The 20,729-nt window shown below is 45.1% G+C and overlaps 1 pseudogene; it reads left to right on the forward strand.

The window, feature by feature from the left end:
- LOC110431292 overlaps positions 9,495 to 20,729 on the forward strand; it is an 83,710-nt pseudogene continuing 72,475 nt past the window's right edge.

The raw sequence follows: 20,729 nt of genomic DNA on the forward strand, positions 1-20,729 counted from the left end.
GCCCCGCGCAGAGTGGACGCATCCACTTCCTCTATGCTTCACCCCTCTCGCCAGAAACGCGGCCGCGTGAGCTCTCCGTTGTGAGCGAACTCCGGCGAGCTCGCGCGCGTTCCTTGCTGCGCCATTGCTCATCAAACTTCACCCAAAGCTCCGCCGTGACCCGCTCTCCATTCTCCACCCACCACCTCGCCGTGAAATCCACCGGTGAGCCGCCATTCCCTTCTTCCCCCAAATCGGGTCGCCGTGACCATCTTTTCCGGCGAGCCCAATGCCGAGCCCTGTGAAGCCTCTCGTCGTCTCTGGTTAGGTCCTAGAGGTTGCTTAGGTTTCTAGCTTGCGTTTGCGCCACTTGGTGGATGCTCTACCGAGCTCTCCGTCGCCGGACACGATGCGCAGCGCCGCCGTGTTTCCGCCGGAGATGAGCGCTCTCGTGGCCAGCGTGTTCCACGAGGTTTCAAGCCAAGCCGCGTACCTAGGAAGCTCCGCCGTAGTTCGCTGGTGCTGTAGAAGGTCTTAGGTCGCGCTCTACCGGCCTGAGGGCTCCGGCGTAACGCCGAGCACCTCCGCCGAGCCGCCATCGTCGACGGTGAGCCCCTTCCGGTGGCTCCGCCGTGGGAAAAGTGGGATCAATCGAGTCGCTAGAGTCTGGGGATCATGTTGGTGCCCTTGGTTTGGCCGGAGACCTCGCCGTCGTGGAGAAATCGCCGGCGAAAGTCGCCTCGGCCGTGAGGAAGAAGAACCTGACAGCTGGAACCCACTGTCAGCGTCACTCTCCTTCCCTCCTTTTCTTTTATTCAAAATCCTGATTTTTGGCTTTCTTGCAAAAATCATATCTCCTGTTTCTGAGATCCGAAAATTGTGAAACTAATTTTGTGGTATTTCTTGAGATGGCTAATTTTTAATAAAAATATAAAATGAACCATGTTTTCTGGGAAAATATTTATTAAGGATTTAATCTTGTTATTCATGGATAAATTCATATCTCTGGTTATACTGTTTAGTTTGCCATGAAAAATTTTATGGTAACCTCTGTGTGATTCTAGAATGTTATGACAAATATTTCATGATTTTTGGATTAATGCAACTTTGATATGTATTTTATGATTGAAATGTGGCTTGTTTCCTTGATTAAATTATATAAAATAATTGGTACTTATGCTGGTGCTCTACTTTGGTAGTAAACCTGTTTATGGCATTCCTCATGTGTAAATAATCTGAAATCTGTTGTTTGGCAATATACAAGTCATGTTTTCCAATTTATGAATTAAGCACCTAGCTACATGGTAAATGTATATCTTTAATTTGGTATGTGCAATTGCTCTGAAATTTTTATGGTGATGCTTTGATGCTTTACTTGTGTTCCTGTAATTTTTGTAGATTTTTTTCTAAGCATCTTGACTGATATCTTGTAATTATGCTCTTTTCTAGAATTAATTAATATATGTCTTGTTAAGTATATATTTGAGGGTTATCATCTGATGTTCTGGTAATCTTGTGAAATGCTTGTGCTCATAAGCCATGTGGTTGGCATGGTTTGTGTTTTGGTTATGTCATCAAATAATTATTATAGGGTTAAAGGCTGTTCTGGACAGCAAGGGAGCAATTTAACTTTTGTTTAATGATAATTTGGTTTTCTGAGAATCTTATCTAAATCAAAGTTGTTGTAAACTTATTGAACTAGCTGTGGTTTAAATTTGGGATGATTTGGCCCAGTAGTTTAAAAGTTATGGCTGTTCCAAGTTAGGTTCCAGAAATAGGTGCTCTCTGTTTTTCTGGGACAGAACCTGGAATTTTGTTTAATTGACTGGATTAAGGTATGAATCTTGCTGTGATGTTTAAAGATGATTTGTAGACAATTTCATAAGCTTTCCAGAATGTCCTCACTTAAGTGTGTTGGACCTTTGTAGCAGTAGTTATGGTTTGTTTACTGAGCTGATCTGTTTATGTGCTTGCTGTTATAAGTTAACTTGTTTAGTTTGTTTATTCATGTGGTTTTCTTGTAAGTTAACTTAGAAGTTTACTCCTTAAATGGGTGCCCAGTGAATCCATTATGTTATCAAGCATTCATTCTTGTGTATGCACGTCTTCTCATTCACCGAGCATGCAATAGGTGCACCGGACGTGGCAGTTTCCTTCGAGCTCCAAGCGAACCCCGAAGGCCAGGAAGGCAGCCAGGAGGTGGAGGTCCAGCAAGTCGGACCCGAGGAGCCAGAAGAAGAGGTTGAGTGCCCAAGTCACGAGCCCGCCACGTTTGTGAAAGGCAAGCCCCGGAGCATTCTAAGCCTCCCTTTTTATTTTGGAAAGTTTACTTGATATGTCATATCTATTGCTGCATTAGGTATAGGAGTTGTGGTGAAACCTTTGCTGCATTTTACTCAATTCTTGTCCAGATACTTTACCCTACCTTGGTTATAGAGTTAGGATCGAGTAGCAGCTTAGCCATGCTTTAATCGGTAGAAGTCGGGTGATATCCTATCACCTGCGCGATATAGGGTTATGTCGGATCACGATGGTCTATATGCGCTATCGTGGATGGAAACTGATTAATTTGACTTAAGCCGGGCGGAGTTTTGCAAGTTTGTAGTAACTCCGTCTGTGGCAGCTAAGGACCGATCGTTGTACGTCCTCTTGTCATGTTGAACGCATGCCTGACACTTAGTTGGCCGGATAACTCGTTCCGACCGTGAAGCCGAGTAGTATGACTCAGGCCGGAAGACCGGCAAGTATAAAGTGCGCACTACCGGAGGAAGTGCGGTGTGCGGGGGACCATTGGCGTAAGCCCAAAGGCAGGTGAGTTAAAATTCCTGACCTCCCTGGCAGAGTGGTAGCCCTGGGAGTGCGGCGCTGATCGGAGCCGCGATTCCTGAGTCGTACCAAAGGTGACCCGTTGGCTCTCCGATGGGGGATGCTTGGGTGAGTGCTAGGAATAACCCTCCAGCTGGATAGGAATTCGATTCGAATCGCCGTCTCTCCCGGTCAGTGAGAACTTGACAGAGCAGCGGCAAACGTAGCATCCACTAAGGAACTTGGTTCAAGATAATGATGATAGCAAGAAGAACATATGATGAACTTGATATGGTTATTATTGCTTGTAATAATCAAGTGATGTGTTGTACTACAGGTGCTAATCTAGTGGTAGGCTGATGATAAATAAATATGAGGCTCTTACATTGTGTTAGTCTTAATAAAGGCTTTTGGCAAAAATGTCGAGTCAACCAGCTCTACTTTTATATCTTAGCCTTGCATGATCCTTGGTGTCTTTTACGTTTTACTAGATGGGTAAGTCTAGCTGAGTACATTCTCGTACTCAGGGTTTATTCCCACCTGTTGCAGATGACATCTTCTATGACAGTTTCTGCAAGACCTGTCTCCATCCCGCTGGGGATGACGACTAACCGTTGGGCACGGTTCTCTATCAACTTCGTACCTGTTGCTTTTGGAAGGATGGTGTAGACTCTGGCAGTAACTCAAACTTATGAACTGAACTTTGGAATGTGTGTGTAACTATTTTGCTTCCGCTACTTTGGACAAGTGTTGTAATAACTTAAGACTCCGATGTGGTGCCGCTTCGACGGCAATGTTTGACTATGTAACATTCGCTGTGTTTATGTTGAATTATTACGATCTTGGTTTGTTGCGAGTTGGTTTGAAGTCCTTCATGATTTCAATTGACTACCGGGATTATATGGGCTCAAGTTTGGAAACTTGATTGCTGGGCGATCGTTTCAACACTTGAACTCTTATAATTTGGTCGGTTCTGTGACAGCTGGCATCGGAGCAAGTTCAGCATTATAAATGCAGCGTTTGTGTATTTCAAAAACAAAAGAGTTTTTAAATAAAATGGTGTAAATCAATAATTAAGTTATGCCAGTGGTCGAATCCTCCTTGCCCACATAAGGACTATAGGTGGCTAATTAAGTACTGACTTGGGGGGTTTTATTTATGCATCTCCGGCAGTACTCAGGTATGGATGTGTGATGACCGCACTATGCTACCCTGTGGTCTAATGGTGGAGGTAGCCTTCATATGTGAATTAGCCACATATGTCGCTAGATTTAATTTATGCAACATCGCACCTACGCTCTGGTAAGTGTGAGCTGTGAGAGCATGATCGTCCAAACGGTGGTCTAGGGGAGTGTTCGCGGTGGTCTTCTCGAGTGGTTACATGTCAAAACCATGGAACCACGAGAGAAACTTAATTGGGGAGCATTTAATTTCTCGGGTAGCTGTGGTGTCATTGTTTGTGCATGTTGGGCATGTCCAAGCAATGTGCACTTAGTTTACTGCTTTCTTGAGTGATATATTGGGAACTGTTGGGCTGAAATGAAGTTTTCTGCAGGTACTCTAACAGCGCACGTGTAAATCGATAGTTATCGTATCGAGAGACGAATGTATGTCACCGTATATCCGTTAGAATATTAATTTTCTAAGTTTGTGAGGACGTACGGTTCGTGCATGCATCATGTCGCATTCATACATACATTCTGTCTACTCCTTCCCTTACAATGTCGTTCCTTTTAATTAAATAAATGTTGCTTAAACTAATCCTCTTTTACCCATGGTATTCCTATTCCTTTCCACAGATGGACGCACCCGCTTCACCCCGTCCTAGTGACACTTTCTTGAGCGAGTTTGGCACTCCAACTTTGCTCTGGAGAGTGCTTCAGTCTGTCGGGTATACTGAGCCACCTCAGTATTCCTAGTGGGAGTTGGAGAGCACAGAAGGGATACAGTGGTTTGCTGTGCAGGGAGTTGTCCTTCCACATGGGGACAAGCCTGCATGGACAGGGTGGACTTGTAGCTCAGATGGGCAGACTCCTTGGGAGGCAGCTCAGGTTGCAGCTCAGACTATCCTGCTCGATATCTGTCAGAGGTGTGGTGATGAGCTGACGGGAGGACCAGTGGCCTCCATTCCCCGTGCTGACCCAGCAGCAGCGGAGTGGAAACAGGCTGATGGTTATGCGTTGGTTCGAGGCAGGGGAGAGAGAGCTGAGAGTTCTAGTCCTGCTATGAGTGCTATGATGGCTGTACTCAAGCTGATCAGTCAGCGAGAGAACACCTATGCACAGGTGATGGTGGCTGTTCGCCAGGCTCAGGAGATGCAACGGAAGGCTAAAAATCGTGCTCGCAAGTTTCACAAGCAAGCTAGACTCCTGGAGCAAGCTCAGAAGGACCGCAATGACTGGGAGGACATTGCGGAGTACCGTAGGCAGTAGTGGGGGAAAGCCATTAGAGAGAGAGATCATAAGTAGGATTAGATGAGTTAGTTAGCTAGAGAGAAGGAGACGGTTCAGGAGCGCTTGGTGCAGATCACTCGTGAGAGGGACACTGCACTCCGCGTGTCGGAGAACAGGCGTAGAGCATGGGAGATGCACCGAGTTCAGTCTCTTGAGCGGGAGAACTATCTGCAGGATCAGATTGAGGCTGGTCTTGTGGAGATCCACCGTCTCAACAACTTGCTACACCCTATTCCTCGCCCTATACCCGTGTATCGAGAGGTGGGACCTCAGGTGATTGTGGCCGATGATGACGGTATGGAGGTCGATGGACTAGCGGCGGCTGCACCACCTTTGCACGAGGACGTCGAGGACGAGGAGCTTGAGCCGGTTAGCGACGAGGATGGAGAGGCGATCTTCGACGCTGACTCGGACGACGAGCCTGGAGTGTAGAGAGTAGTGGGTAGTGCCTTGTGAGGATCTTTTGTAGTATGCCAGTTAGCAGTGGTGCTTTTGTAACCATGTTGTAACCCGAAACTTTGACAGTGACTCATGGCATGTACTGTGATGGTGTAATAACTTTATGGACCCAATGTGCAATCTTAACATGTTTGTTATGATATGACGACGTTTCCCGTTGAGGTGCATTTTGCGGATATCTTTGTCATGTGTGGATTGGTGATGTTATTTTGTGGAATTGAATTATTGTGCCTTTTCTATAAAGCTTTTCTCTCGAATACTTTCAGGCATAAATATAAGTTCTTCTGCGGCAAATCTTGTCATCATCAATGCTCACTGATTGTGTCTTTATAGATGTCTCGTGGCACCCGAGGTGCGGAACAGCGTGCAAACATGAATCTACCACCTCCTCCTCCACCACCCAATCCTACTGAGTTAATGCAAATGATGGTGGACAATCAGAGGATGCTCACTGAGACCGTCAATCGGATGGTGAATCAGGGTGGTCGCAATGCACATGAAGGGCCAGCTCCTAACCAGTACAGTAGCTTCAAGGACTTCATGGATACAAAGCCCCCACCTTTCAGAGAAGCTGAAGAACCCCTTCAAGCTGAAGAATGGTTGAACACGGTGGAACAGAAGTTCCGCTTGCTTCGGTTGACTGAAGGTTTGAAGGCGGAATATGCAGCTCATCAACTGCAGGGCCCAGCAGGCATCTGGTGGAATCAGTATTGGGAAGCTCTTCCAGCCGACACTGTGCTTGACTGGAATCTTTTCTGTGAAGCTTTCAAGGGGCATTTCATTCCTCCTGGTGTTATGGAGACGAAGCATACCGAGTTCATGCAGTTAACTCAGGGCAACAAGACTTTGAAGGAGTATTTGCATGCTTTCAATCATTTGTCGAGGTATGCTCTTGAGTTTGTGAACACGGAGACAAAAAAGATTGCTAGTTTCAAGCGGGGTTTGGGCCCCAAGTTGCTGAAGACAATGGGCCGCACTAAGTGTGCAACTTTCAATGAGTTTGTCAGTGATGCTCTCACTCAAGAGAACTATAACACTGTGTACTCTACGACCAAGACTCGCAAGAGGGCTTTTGAGGCCGAGACAGGGTCATCTCAGTCCAAGGCTCCAGTGGCAGCCAAGCCACCGTTCCGCGCTCCAACACCTAACCAGCGATACCGCCCTCCGATGAAGAAGAATCAGGCCAAGACGGGTTTTCGCAAGGGGTACTCTATTGCTCTTCCTAGGGGCAACACGGGTCCCAACTATGCCAAGACTCCACCTGCCAACCGTCCGTGCTGGTACTGCAATCAGACCGGGCATTGGCAGAGCAACTGTCCTTACTCGCCAAAGAAGGTCAACCAGGGGAACGTCCGTCAGGGGCGTGTTCACTACACTACTGTAGAAGCAATCCCTGCTGGTGAGGTAGTTACGGCTGGTAAGTTTCTGGTCAATCAACATGACGCGCTTGTGCTTTTTGATTCAGGAGCATCGCATTCTTTTGTGAGTTCTGAATTTGTGTCTAAGCATAATCTCAAGGCAATTACACTTGATAAGGGCAGTTATTGTATTAGTGCTGCGGGAAATGATATTTCCACCAATCAAGTGGTTTTGGGGGCAACTCTGGAAATAGGAGGCCGTCAGTTTCTTGCTGATTTGGTTGTCCTACCCGGTGTGGGCATAGATGTAATTCTGGGGATGAAGTGGATGAGTGGCAACGGAGTTCTTATTGACACCACCACTCGTGTAGTGATGTTGAAAGACCCGAATACCAAGGAGGCATTTCTAGTGCAACTCCCTCGTGATATTCAAATCTGTAGCACTGTAAATGCAGTTACATCTAAGGCTATTCAGGACATTCCGGTGGTGTGTGAGTTTCCGGACGTGTTTCCTGATGATTTACCCGGGCTTCCTCCAGATCGGGATGTGGAGTTCAAAATTGAGTTGATTCCAGGTACCGCTCCTATCTCTAGAAGACCTTATAGAATGTCACCCATCGAATTAGCTGAGCTTAAGACCCAACTGAATGAGTTGTTGAAGAAGGGTCTTATCCGTCCTAGTTCGTCTCCTTGGGGATGTCCGGCTATCTTTGTGAAGAAGAAGGATCAATCTTTACGCATGTGTGTGGACTATCGTCCCCTAAATGCGGTGACTATCAAGAACAAATACCCTCTTCCTCGCATTGATATCTTGTTTGATCAGTTGTCTAAAGCTAAGGTATTCTCCAAGATTGATTTGCGATCTGGGTACCATCAGATAAAGATCCGTCCTGAAGATGTGCCCAAGACAGCTTTCTCGACGAGGTATGGGTTGTATGAGTATCTCGTCATGTCCTCCGGTCTTACAAATGCACCTGCTCACTTCATGTATCTCATGAATTCGGTGTTCATGCCCGAATTGGACAAGTTTGTGGTGGTCTTCATTGATGATATCTTGGTATATTCCTGCAATGAAGAGGAGCATGCAGAGCATTTGCGTATAGTATTGTCGCGTTTGCGCGAACATCAGCTTTATGCCAAGTTTAGCAAATGCGAGTTTTGGCTGAAGAAAGTACCTTTCTTGGGCCATGTCTTATCTGAAGAAGGCATATCGGTGGATCCGACTAAGGTGCAAGAAGTGCTGGATTGGAAAGTTCCAACTTCGGTACACGAGGTTCGGAGTTTTCTTGGTCTGGCTGGATATTATCGTCGATTCATTCCTGAATTCTCAAAAATATCCAAGCCTATGACCCGGCTGCTTCAGAAGGATGAGAAGTTTGTGTGGACGCCTGAGTGTGAAGAGGCATTCCACAAGTTGAGGACATTGCTGACATTAGCTCCTGTTCTAGCTCAACCAGATATCGAAAAGCCCTTCGATGTCTTTTGTGACGCGTCAGGCATTGGTTTAGGCTGTGTGTTGATGCAGGAAGGTCACGTTATCGCGTATGCCTCGCGCCAACTTCGAAAGCATGAGGTCAATTACCCTACTCATGATTTAGAATTGGCAGCAGTTGTTCATGCTTTGAAAATCTGGAGGCTTTATTTGCTGGGTAATCTGTGTAATATCTACACCGATCATAAGAGCCTCAAGTATATCTTCACTCAACCTGAGCTGAACATGCGGCAGCGAAGATGGCTTGAGTTGATTAAAGATTATAATCTACAAGTGCACTATCATCTGGGCAAGGCAAACGTGGTGGCGGATGCCTTGAGTTGGAAAGTGCACTGTCACTCAATCCAAGTGGAAGATCCGTTGTTGTCACATCTTATGCACCCACTTGTGCTCAACCAGATTTCTTTGGAGAGTACTCTTCGCAGTCGAGTTATCGAATTGCAGCAGACAGATGTAGGCATCTATCACATAAAGAGAAAAATGAAAGAGGAAGAAACCAAGCATTTCCGAGTCGATGAGAACGGAATTCTTTGGTTCAAAGATCGACTAGTGGTCCCAAAAGACCGCGAGCTGCGAAATCAGATCTTGTCTGAAGCTCATTCATCCAAATTGTCTATTCATCCTAGTAGTAGCAAGATGTATCAGGATCTGAAACCTTTGTTTTGGTGGACAAAGATGAAAAAGGAGATTGCTGCTTTTGTCGCTCGATGCGACAATTGTTGTCGTGTGAAGGTTGTTCACATGAAAGCTGGTTTGCTTCAACCCTTGTCAATTCTTGGTTGGAGATGGGAAGAAGTCAGCATGGATTTTATCAGTGGACTCCCAACTTCTGTTAAGGGTTACGACTCCATCTGGGTGGTTGTAGATCGATTGACCAAGGTTGCTCGATTTATTCCGGTCCGAACTGACTATTGTCCACATCAATATGCAGAATTGTATTTCGAGCACATTGTTCGTCAGTATGGTGTGCCTCGAACTATTGTATTTGATCGTGGACCACAGTTCACTGCTTGTTTTTGGGAATGTCTGCATGAGCAGATTGGCACTCATTTAGTCCGTAGCTCTGCTTATCATCCCCAAACGGCAGGTCAAACTGAACGGGTCAACCAAATCCTAGAAGACATGTTGAGGGCATGTGCGCTCTCTTCAAAAGGTTATTGGGTTAAGTGGTTGCCATTAGCTGAGTTCTCCTACAACAATAGTTATTAGGAGAGTATCAAGATGGCTCCATTTGAAGCCCTGTACGGTCGAAAGTGTCGAACCCCGTTAAATTGGGTAGAAGCCGGAGAACGAAGGTATTATGGCATCGATTTTGTGAACGAAGCAGAGTAGAAAGTCCGTACCATCTAGCAACATCTGGAAGCTGCTCAAGCTCGTCAGAAAAGTTATGCCGACAAAAGAAGGAAGCCGATTGAGTTTTCAGTTGGTGACCATGTGTATATCAAGGTGTCTCCGATGAAGGGTGTACAAAGGTTCGGAGTCAAGCGAAAGCTTGCACCTCGTTATGTGGGACCTTATCGGATTCTCGAAAAGAAAGGGAATGTGGCGTACAAAGTTCAACTTCCTGTTGCGCTTCGAGCTATTTTCCCTGTCTTCCATGTATCACAATTAAAGAAGTGCCTTCGTGTACCGGAGGAACGAGTGGAAGTTCGAGATATCAAGTTGAAGTCGGATCTGGTGTATGAGGAGAAACCCGTAGCAATTCTTGATCGCAAGGAATGGGAGACTCGTAATCATGTGGTTAAGTTGTACAAGGTGTTGTGGAGTAACCACGGGGAAGAAGATGCTACTTGGGAGACGGAGGATTATTTAAGAGAAGTTTACAAAACATTCTTCGAAAATCAGTAAGCTTTCAAATCTCGGGACGAGATTTTTGTAAAGGGGGAGGGCTGTAACACCCAGTGTTATGGTTGCATTGATCATGTGCATAGCATGAGCATCATCATCCACTCAAAGCATATCATGATCATCATCTATCTTGAGCCATGTCATTCTTTGCAAAATTGTGTTTTAAATTGCTTAAATAGGCTTCCTATGCTTATGTTTGAGTGAACCATGCTTGTGTTTCTGCTCTATGCTTTGGTAATTAGTTTATCTAGGCTTAACTTAACCTTGGGAACAATGTTCATGTTGATCACTTCTCCAAAATATGCCTTTAAGTCACACTTGTGTAAATAGGCCCTAGAAACCTCTTTTGCTTAGGCTTTTAAAAAGTGTTGCATAAAATGTTTGCATGTCAAAACCTCCTACAGCAAAGTTGTAGGAAATTTTATAAGGAACAAAAGTTGTTTTATGGCCATCTCATGAAAATGAACACAAATAGCTCAAAAGTGACCCACAAGGCAGATTTGGGGCTGTTTCCAACACTTGGAAAAATTTCTAAGTCTTGGAACGAAACCAGTTTGCTCGATCGATTTTGGAAACTCTATATCTCTCAATCTAGGCCGATATAGCTTTTGCTCCAGTTGGCAAAGTTGTAGATCTCGGCTAGTACTCCAACTTTGTCAACTACATCATCGCCTGGTTCGCGATGGTTTAGGAGATAATCATCGTCAAAGTAGCTCTGTCAGTCGGCCATCGCTTTGTCTGAATCGAAATGGAGCTCGCCGACGTGGCCGACCGGCTGCAGAGCAACGGCGACAGTTGTCGCCCGTACGCTGTTTCCGGCCCCGCTTGTCAGCTCTCATCGCGTGCATGAAGTCCACGGCGTCGCCCCGCGCAGAGTGGACGCGTCCACTTCCTCTCTGCCTCACCCCTCTCGCCAGAAACGCGGCCGCGTGAGCTCTCTGTCGCGAGCGAACTCCGGCGAGCTCGCGCGCGTTCCTTGCTGCGCCATTGCTCACCAAACTTCACCCAAAGCTCTGCTGTGACCCGCTCTCCATTCTCCACCCACCACCTCGCCGTGAAATCCACCGGTGAGCCGCCATTCCCTTCTTCCCCCAAATCGGGTCGCCGTGACCATCTTTTCCGGCGAGCCCAATGCCAAGCCCTGTGAAGCCTCTCGTTGTCTCTGGTTAGGTCCTAGAGGTTGCTTAGATTTCTAGCTTGCGTTTGCGCCACTTGGTGGACGCTCTAACGAGCTCTCCGTCGCCGGACACGATGCGCAGCGCCGCCGTGTTTCCGCCGGAGATGAGCGCTCTCGTGGCCAGCGTGTTCCACGAGGTTTCAAGCCAAGCCGCGTACCTAGGAAGCTCCGCCGTAGTTCGCTGGTGCTGTAGAAGGTCTTAGGTCGCGCTCTACCGGCCTGAGGGCTCCGGCGTAACGCCGAGCACCTCCGCCGAGCCGCCATCGTCGACGGTGAGCCCCTTCCGGTGGCTCCGCCGTGGGAAAAGTGGGATCAATCGAGTCGCTAGAGTCTGGGGATCACGTTGGTGCCCTTGGTTTGGCCGGAGACCTCGCCGTCGCGGAGAAATCGCCGGCGAAAGTCGCCTCGGCCGTGAGGTAGAAGAACCTGACAGCTGGGACCCACTGTCAGCGTCACTCTCCTTCCCTCCTTTTCTTTTATTCAAAATCCTGATTTTTGGCTTTCTTGCAAAAATCATATCTCCTGTTTCTGAGATCCAAAAATTGTGAAACCAATTTTGTGGTATTCCTTGAGATGGCTAGTTTTTAATAAAAATATAAATTGAACCATATTTTCTGGGAAAATATTTATTAAGGATTTAATCTTGTTATTCATGGATAAATTCATATCTCTGGTTATACTGTTTAGTTTGCCATGAAAAATTTTATGGTAACCTCTGTGTGATACTAGAATGTTATGATAAATATTTCATGATTTTTGGATTAATGCAACTTTGATATGTAATTTATGATTGAAATGTGGCTTGTTTCCTTGATTAAATTATATAAAATAATTGGTACTTATGCTGGTGCTCTACTTTGGTAGTAAACCTATTTATGGAATTCCTCATGTGTAAATAATCTGAAATCTGTTGTTTGGCAATATACAAGTCATGTTTTCCAATTTATGAAATAAGCATCTAGCTACATGGTAAATGTATATCTTTAATTTGGTATGTGCAATTGCTCTGAAATTTTTATGGTGATGCTTTGATGCTTTACTTGTGTTCCTGTAATTTTTGTATATCTTGTAATTATGCTCTTTTCTAGAATTAATTAATAAATGCCTTGTTAAGTATATGTTTGAGGGTTATCATCTGATGTTCTGGTAACATTGTGATATGCTTGTGGTCATAAGCCATGTGGTTGGTATGGTTTGTGTTTTGGTTATGTCATCAAATAATTATTATAGGGTTAAAGGCTGTTCTGGACAGCAAGGGAGCAATTTAACTTTTGTTTAATGATAATTTGGTTTTCTGAGAATCTTATCTAAATCAAAGTTGTTGTAAACTTATTGAACTAGCTGTGGTTTAAATTTGGGATGATTTGGCCTAGTAGTTTAAAAGTTATGGCTGTTCCAAGTTAGGTTCGAGAAATAGGTGCTCTCTGTTTTTCTGAGACAGAACCTGGAATTTTGTTTAATTGACTGGTTTAAGGTATTAATCTTGCTGTGATGTTTAAAGATGATTTGTAGAAAATTTCATAAGCTTTCCAGAATGTCCTCACTTAAATGTGTTGGACCTTTGTAGCAGTAGTTATGGTTTGTTTACTGAGCTGATCTGTTTATGTGCTTGCTTTATAAGTTAACTTGTTTAGTTTGTTTATTCATGTGGTTTTCTTGTAAGTTAACTTAGAAGTTTACTCCGTAAATGGGTGCCCAGTGAATCCATTATGTTATCAAGCATTCATTCTTGTGTATGCACGTCTTCTCATTCACCGAGCATGCAATAGGTGCACCGGACGTGGCAGTTTCCTTCGAGCTCCAAGCGAACCCCGAAGGCCAGGAAGGCAGCCAGGAGGTGAAGGTCCAGCAAGTCGGACCCGAGGAGCCAGAAGAAGAGGTTGAGTGCCCAAGTCACGAGCCCGCCTCGTTCGTGAAAGGAAAGCCCCGGAGCATTCTAAGCCTCCCTTTTTATTTTGGAATGTTTACTTGATATGTCATATCTATTGCTGCATTAAGTATAGGAGTTGTGGTGAAACCTTTGCTACATTTTACTCAATCCTTGTCCAGATACTTTACCCTACCTTGGTTATAGAGTTAGGATCGAGTAGCAGCTTAGCCATGCTTTAATCGGTAGAAGTCGGGTGATATCCTGTCACCTGCGCGATATATGGTTATGTCGGATCACGATGGTCTATATGTGCTATCGTGGATGGAACCTGATTAATTTGACTTAAGCCGGGCGGAGTTTTGCAAGTTTGTAGTAACTCCGTCTGTGGTAGCTAAGGACCGATCGTTGTACGTCCTCTTGTCATGTTGAACGCATGCCTAACACTTTGTTGGCCAGATAACTCGTTCCGACCGCGAAGCCGAGTAGTATGACTCAGCCCGGAAGACCGGCAAGTATAAAGTGCGCACTACCGGAGGAAGTGCGGTGTGCGGGGGACCATTGGCGTAAGCCCAAAGGCAGGTGAGTTAAAATTCCTGACCTCCATGGCAGAGTGGTAGCCCTGGGAGTGCGGCACTGATTGGAGCCGTGATTCCTTAGTCGTACCAAAGGTGACCCGTTGGCTCTCCGACGGGGGATGCTTGGGTGAGTGCTAGGAATAACCCTCCAGCTGGATAGGAATTCGATTCGAATCGCCGTCTCTCCCGGTCAGTGAGAACTTGATAGAGCAGCGGCAAACGTAGCATCCACTAATGAACTTGGTTCAAGATAATGATGATAGCAAGAAGAACATATGATGAACTTGATATGGTTATTATTGCTTGTAATAATCAAGTGATGTGTTGTAGTACAGGTGCTATCTAGTGGTAGGCTGATGATAAATAAATATGATGCCCTTACATTGTGTTAGTCTTAATAAAGGCTTTTGGCAAAAATGTCGAGTCAACCAGCTCTACTTTTATATCTTAGCCTTGCATGATCCTTGGTGTCTTTTATGTTTTACTAGACGGGTAAGTCTAGCTGAGTACATTCTCGTACTCAGGGTTTATTCCCACCTGTTGCAGATGACATCTTCTATGACGGTTTCTGCAAGACCTGTCTCCATCCCGCTGGGGATGAGGACTAACCGTTGGGCACGGTTCTCTAACAACTTCGTACCTGTTGCTTTTGGAAGGATGGTGTAGACTCTGGCAGTAACTCAAACTTATGAACTGAACTTTGGAATGTGTGTGTAACTATTTTGCTTCCGCTACTTTGGACAAGTGTTGTAATAACTTAGGACTCCGATGTGGTGCCGCTTCGACGGCAATGTTTGACTACGTAACATTCGCTGTGTTTATGTTGAATTATTACGATCTTGGTTTGAAGTCCTTCGTGATTTCAATTGACTACCGGGATTTTATGGGCTCAAGTTTGGAAACTTGATTGCTGGGCGATCATTTCTACACTTGAACTCTTATAATTTGGTCAGTTCTGTGACATGTAACACCCTAAAAAAATTAATTTTCAAATTAGTATTTAATTTGGCATAATTATAGGAATTATTTGAGAATTGTTTAGGCGACATAACAATTTTTGGAATTATTTAAAATAAACTATAAGGTCTAGAAACATGAAATGCTGCTTTCATGCTGGTGCATAATATTTTGATTGTTTGTAAGACTAGGTTGTTTGGTTTAAAAATCAATTTGATAGAAATTTATACAAATTTACAGCTCTGAAAAATATAAAAGAGTTTTTCTTTTATTTTATTCCTTTCACTGAATCTGGCCCAGCCCCAAACCCTGGCCCAACACACCCTCGCGCTCACCCCTGGCTTTGGGCCGTGGCGGCCCAGCGTCCCGCCCCTCGCCCGCGACACGCGCACGGCCCAGTGGCGCGGCCCGCTCCGCGCGGTTAGCCCGCGCGCCCTCCCCCTTTTTTCCCGTCTCACTGCACAATAGGGCCCGCCTGTCGGCGCTCTATTCCCCCTCTCTCTCTCTCGCTGCACCGCGGGGCCCGCACGTCAGCATCTTCCCCCTTCTTCTCCACCGAGTCGGGAACGCTGCAATGGGCATTCATCCCCTTCTTCAAACGCCGATTGATGGCCCATCAAGCCTCTTGACGCCGGGAGTTAACGCCCGCATGCGCGCCCCCTCGATGCCCCTGCTTGCCCTATAAAACCCCAGGCCGAGCCCCCTAGCTGCCCCTAGCCACCACCGGAGCACGGTTTCTCTCCCCCACCTCGGTTTCCCCTTGCTCGAGCGACCCAGAGCCTGGAGAGCGCCCCGGGAGCTTGGTTGGGACTCGCCGCGACCGTAGGCACCTATCTCACCTTTGTTTTGATCTTGTATGCCATGATTTCGAGCTCACTGTTGACGGTCCTTAATGCTCACATTTAACCGTCAACTAATCATGGAAAAGAACTTATATGCATCCAACACCTAGACTTAGGGTTTTATCTGACACAATTCCACGAGTTTTGGTCTTTATCTATTTCTGCAGGGGGTTATCAGGAAATATGAAAGAAAGGCCCACACGTCGGGTTTACATAGAGATATTAACGTGCCGCGCAATTTTCTACCATCTACAGTAACCAGGGTGGTAGCCACGGGAACGAACGAGAGGCCGATCGGGCCCGGGTGCAGGGCACCCGCACTCCCCCCTTGGGTGCCTGCCCAGCTACAGTAACCAATCAGCTTCAACTTCGCCGATCATGCTCCACCGACCTAAGGGACCAAGGAAAACCGTGCGATTAATGTCGGTTTGATCCGACGGCCCAGATTCATCTGAAAAGACTATATAAGCAAGGCCCCCTGGCCCCTGGAGAGCATACCTCTTCTACAGAATCAAAGCTAGGGTTTCAATTCTTCATCCAAGTAGAGAGGATCCCTCTAGTTCTTTTAGTCCTACCTCTAATTCATCTAGATCAAGTTCTAGTTCATCTAGTTCTAGTTCGAGTTCCTCTAGTTCTAGTTCTAGTTAGTTCTAGTTGTAATCTAGAAAAATAGGGAGAGAGAAGAGTAGAGCGGAGGAGGAGGAGCCAGATCTGTCGGATCTTCCTCAACATTGTACTTTTGCAGCAACGGGTTCGTTCTTCATCGTTCTCCAGGTTCTTCAATTCATAATCCTGAGTTCTTTAATTACTTTTATTTACATTCAAGTTATTTATTGGATTCCCGCTTGCATCAAGTGCTCTAATCTTTGCAACATTAGAGTAGTAATTAATAGATTAGACGTGGTGTTTAGTCATGCAATTACCTGGAATTGCACCCAATCCTTCGGATTGTTGTGGTAGCCTTAGGATAGTGACAGCCCTAACGGTCGACGTATTCCACCTCGTTCGGATCGGTGTTTGTAGGACCGTAGTCAGACCTTCCTAGCCCCCTTCTCGTCTCTTTCTGTGGTTACTGCTCTGATGTCCCGATATAAATAATCTTTGAAGTAATTCTTGATTCTTAGATCAACTAGAGAACTCTCAGGAAACTTCCTCTCTTCCCACCAAAAATAATTATATAGTTATCCTTGGATGATCTTGGATCTTAATTAGTACACTCACGTTCCCTGTGGAAAATCCATACTCTGGAATACTCCCAGGTGAAGGCTACATCGGTATCCGTGCGCTTGCGGATTTTTCTATTTGCGTTTAAAATACCCAACAAGCTTTCTGGCGCCGTTGCCGGGGAACGGTAGTTGTGCTAGTTTCGAACCAAGTCGTCCGTGTATCCTTTTTCTTTTCCCTTTTACCACACTCACCTTACCATTTTCACCACACCACATGGATTTCACTCCTATCTATAAATTCTTTGCTCCAAAGGCCGAGTTATTAGAGCCACCACCATCATCACATCCAATTCTTACAGATGGCTAGACCTCGGCCCTAATCTAATAGCCATGATTCAGGAGCAACCCTTCTCTGGGCAAGTAGATGAAGATCCATACACCCACCTTAGAGAATTTGAGCAGTTGTGCTCTTGCCGATCTATTTCTGGCATGACACAAGAAACCCTTAAATGGAAATTATTTCCGTTCTCCCTTTTGGGAAGAGCAAAAAAGTGGTATGCTCATTCTGTAGGAGGCGTTAATGGAAATTGGGATGAACTACGGGACAACTTTTGTCTCGCTTTCTTCCCACTTTTTCGAATCGCTGACCTTAGAATCAAAATTCTTACATTCAAACAAAGAGAGAAGGAAACTTTAGGAGCAGCTTGGGCTAGGTTCACAAGCCTTACCAATTCCGGTCCAAACCTTTCCCTGCCTGACCATGTACTGTACTACCACTTTTATCGTGGTCTAAGCAAGGAGGCTGCTCTTCCCCTCGACATTGCTTCAGGAGGCTCATTCACACACAAACTCACAGATAAGGTGAGAGCTATCCTAGAAAGAATCCTTGAAAATACCCCTTACACAGGCATTTATGATGAGTTTCCTGAAGGAGAAAAAGAAGTCGAGCCTAATCCTAAACCAAAAGATGAGGAACTTGCAACCGAGTTAGAAATTCCACCTGACCCATCCATTAATTTGGTTAAACCTCCTGATAAGGGAATGCAAAACCAACTAAGGGATGAGGAACCACCACCTTTAGAGCATCCCTTTGAATTCGAGGAAGATCTTTTTGAAGATTATGGAAACACCTCGAATTTTCCTATCCAAACACGACCTCTAGCAAGGACCACTCAATCCGTTTTAAGAGTAGAATCTATTGACATAGAACACATCAAAAGCCTTTCGGCTATTCTGAGTTATGAATGGCTAACAGAAGCAGAGCTGTCTCCTGAGGTAGCTCGGATCATCACTCCTTCAACCATTCTTCTATGCCAAATTTGAAGGTCCGCTAGGAAGGTCCACTACAATCCATATGTTGGGATAAATGTTATTTCCAAGGAGTTAGCTGACACTCTTTATCCCAACAAGTCCATAACCCCATCCCAAAAACTTTTACAAAGTCCATCTGGATTAATTCTAGAAAGCCATGGGGTATTAAGGGCAGTTCCTGTTAGAATCAAGGACTCTGGAATATGTTTAGATTTTCACATTTACGACATACCGGAGATTCCTCTCTTGATTGGCAGACCAATCATGAAACTTCTACAAGAACAACCACAACGAGGTCATTTAGACTTCAAGGTTGGGAATTGCACTATGTTGTTCCTCTAGCAAGATCAATTAACACGATTGTGGAACCCAAACTTGAACCAGATCCTATTGAGGAGATCTTAATGCTGACTCAAGAGGAGATGGTCCAACCATTCTTTAATCATGAACACTTTGTTCAAGAAGAAGAAGAGTTGGTAGAACCCGTTGAGCTAGATAAAAATGAACAACCTTCACCTCCTTCGATAGAATTAAAACCTCTTCCTTCTGGCCTTAGATATGTCTTTTTGCACAACAACCCAAAAACTCCAGTAATTATCAGTGACAAGCTTTTCGATAATGAAACACAACAACTTGTCACTGTTCTTGAAAGATAGAGAGCAGCATTTGGCTACTCTCTCGAGGATCTCACGGGCATTAGTCCCATTCTCTGCACTCATCGTATCCCTATTGATCCCAATTTTACACCTTCAAGGGAACCACAACGGAGACTTAACAATGCTATGCGAGAGGTTGTTAAGAAAGAGGTCATCGAACTCTATCGTGCTGGGATTATTTATCCTGTGCCACATAGTGAGTGGGTTAGCCCTATCCAAGTAGTGCCAAAGAAAGGAGGAATCACGATTGTTAGGAATGAGAAAAATCAACTCATCCCTCAACGAATTGTCACTGGGTGGCGTATGTGTATTGACTATCGAAAACTCAATAAGGCTACAAAGAAAGATCACTTTCCGTTACCCTTCATTGATGAAATGTTGGAATGGCTAGCAAACCACTCTTTCTTTTGTTTCCTTCATGGTTATTCTGGATATCACCAAATCCCAATCCACCCAGATAACCAAGAAAAGACTACCTTTACATGCCCGTACGGAACTTATGCATACCGATGAATGTCGTTCGGATTGTGCAATGCTCCAGCTTCTTTCCAACGGTGCATGATGTCTATTTTCTCGGACATGATTGAGAAGATCATGGAGGTTTTCATGGATGATTTTACCGTCTATGGCAAAACCTTCGATCATTGTTTGGAGAATTTAGATAGTCTTGCAGCGATGTGAAGAAAAACACTTAATCCTGAACAGGAAGAAATGCCATTTTATGGTTCAGGAAGCCATTTTATGGTTCAGGAAGGAATAGTGCTAGGACATAAAGTGTCCGAACGTGGTATAGAGGTGGACAAAGCAAAGATTGAAGTTATTGAAAAACTTCCACCTCCCACGAATGTGAAAGGAATCCGTAGCTTTTTGGGACATGCAGGGTTCTATAGACGCTTTATCAAGAATTTCTCTCAAATTGCCAGACCCCTAACTAATCTCCTAGCTAAGGATGCACCTTTCATCTTTAGTGATGAGTGTCATGAATCTTTTCAAACTCTTAAGAAAGCACTCATCTCAGCCCCGATTATCCAACCACCTGATTGGAATCTTCCTTTTGAGATCATGTGTGATGCTAGCGATTTTGCGGTTGGTGCCGTTTTAGGACAAACCAAGGATAGAAAGCATTATGCCATATCCTACGCTAGCAAAACCTTGTCTAGACCACAGCTCAATTACACTACAACTGAAAAAGAGCTTTTGGCTGTTGTCTTTGCTATAGACAAGTTTAGATCTTACTTAGTGGGGGCAAAGATAATCATCTATTCAGACCATGCTGCTCAAGTACCTCCTCACTAAGAAAGATGCTAAGCCTCGTCTAATTCGATAGATTCTTCTACTCCAAGACTTTGACATAGAAATCCGAGATAGGAAGGGAGTTGAGAATTCTGTAGCCGACCACTTGTCTAGGCTTCAATATAAGGAAACACATGATGAGCTTCCCATAAATGACTACCTAAGGGATGACACCCTACTTAAGATAACACATGCAGATCCATGGTACGCATACATCGTAAACTTTATAGTAAAAGGCTATGTCCCACCTGGTGCAAACAAAAGGAAGTTGCTTCACGATAGTCGTTTCCACCTTTAGGATGAGCCATATCTTTTCTGAGTCTGCGCTGATGGACGCTTGAGAAGATGTGTTCCTATGGCTGAGGCTACTCAAATTATGGAAAGATGCCATGCCTTGCCATATGGGGGACACTACGGAGCATTCCGGACACATGCTAAAATCTGGCAAAGTGGCTTTTTCTGGCCAACAATGTATCAAGATACAAAGG

This window comes from Sorghum bicolor, chromosome 10 (assembly GCF_000003195.3).
Source record: "Sorghum bicolor cultivar BTx623 chromosome 10, Sorghum_bicolor_NCBIv3, whole genome shotgun sequence".
Taxonomy (NCBI): Eukaryota; Viridiplantae; Streptophyta; class Magnoliopsida; order Poales; family Poaceae; genus Sorghum; species Sorghum bicolor.